The sequence below is a fragment of the Elephantulus edwardii genome, unplaced genomic scaffold (genome assembly GCF_000299155.1).
Source record: "Elephantulus edwardii isolate Elephantulus edwardi_28Jun2011 unplaced genomic scaffold, EleEdw1.0 scaffold00054, whole genome shotgun sequence".
Lineage (NCBI taxonomy): Eukaryota > Metazoa > Chordata > Mammalia > Macroscelidea > Macroscelididae > Elephantulus > Elephantulus edwardii.
Window position 1 is genome coordinate 939173 of NW_006399804.1, and position 1947 is coordinate 941119.

Here is a 1947-nt window from a genome sequence, read left to right on the forward strand (position 1 = left end):
ACTATCTTTTAATTTCCTGGCTGCTGGTACCAAGAGTGGTGACTGTGGAGCCAAGCAAACTGAAGCTATTAGCAGTCTCAATCTCTTCACCACCTATCATGATGCTTCCAATTGGCCCAGTGGTGAGATTTTTGTTTTCTTGATTTGAGCTTCAATTCATATTGGAGACCATAGTCCTTGACCTTCTGCAACAAATGCTACAGGTCCTCCTTAGTTTCAACAAGCAGGATTTGTCATCTGCATAATGCAGATTATTCATTAGTCTTGCTCCAATTCTGATCCTCCATTTCTCATCTTTAGAGCTCAATCTTATGGATAATCCGTTCCAGATAGAGATTGAAAAGATATGGAGATAGGACTCATTCTTTGTGCACACCCTTCCCAATTTCGAACCTTACAGTGTTCCCTTGCTCTGTCCTGACAACTGCCTTCTGGTCCAAGCATAGGCTTCATATAAGCACAATCTAGTGTACTGGGGGTCTCAGTCTTCTCAGAGTCAGCCACGGTTTATTGTAATCTACACAGTCAAATGCCTTTTCATAGTCAATGAAACAAAGATAGTCATTCCCCTGGTACTCCCTGCTTTTAGCCAAGATCCATCTGACATTAACTATGATATCCTTAGTGCCATGACCTCTTCTAAACCTAGCCTGCACTTTAGGCAGTTCTCTGTTGATGTGCTATTCCTGTCATTTTTTGATAATTTTCAGCAGAGTCTTGCTTGCATGTGATATTAATGATATTGTTCGATAATTTCACCTTTCTTGGAATGGAAACAAATACAGATCTCTTCCGTTCAGTTGGCCAGGTGGTTATCCTCCAGATTTCTTGGCACAACTTGATGAGCATATCTAGGGAAGTGTTTGTTTTTTGAAATATGTCAATCAGTATGCCATCATTTCCTGAGGCCTTGTTTTTTGGCCTCTTCTTTCAGAGCAGCTTGAACTTCTTTCTTCATCACCACAGGCTCTTGCTCATGCGTTCATGAAATTCTTCTATGTCTGCCAATTCCTTTTGGTACAAAGACTCTGTATACTCTTTCCATTATCTTGTAATACTTCCTAGGTCATTTAATATTCTTCCCAAAACATCCTTAAGTACTGAAACTCAAAGTTTGAATTTGTTTTTCAGTTCCTTCAGCTTAAGAAATGCTGAGCGAGTTCAGCCCTTTTGATTTTCTCTCTCCAGCTCCTTGTACATTTCATTGCAATACTTTACTTTGTCTTCCAACACTGCCCTTTGTAATATTCTGTTCAACTCCTTAACATCTTGATTTCTTCCCTCTGCTTTGGCTTCCTGTCACTCTAGTGCAGAATTCAGAGTTTTAGCTGACATCCATTTCAGTCTTTTCTTCCTTCTATCTTTGCAATAAGTTTCTGTATTCTTCCTGGATGATATTCTTTTTTATTATTAATATTTTTATTAATTTAAATGAACATATACGGAGATTTTGGATTTCCATTCATTCATTGTTACACTTTTCTCCGTTCCCTCCCCTCCCCTCCCCAACCCCATAGCCAGCGCACTACTTGCTTGGAAAAAAAAAGAAAAATTCTTTCATTGTTTTACAATCTCTCCTTCCAGGTCCACTGCAGCCTTCACTTTGGACTCCTATCACAACAAAAACATCTAATCACATATCCCTTTTAAACATTTTTCTTCCTCATCTGTTTCAATGCAGTATACATTGTTGAATCTATCTTTCTCAGTCTCCTCCCAACCCCGAGGTCAGTCCTGTTTTACAAGAGTGGTAACATGCAGTATTTGTCATTTTGTGACTGAGATATTTCACTCAGAATAATGTCCCCCAGGGTCACCCGTTTTGAATAATATCGCATGAGTTCCTTGTTTTCCAGTGCAGCATAGTATTCCATTGTGTGAATATACCAGAGCTGCTCTATCCATTTGTTTGTTGATGGGCACTTAGGTTGTTTCCAACTCCTTGCT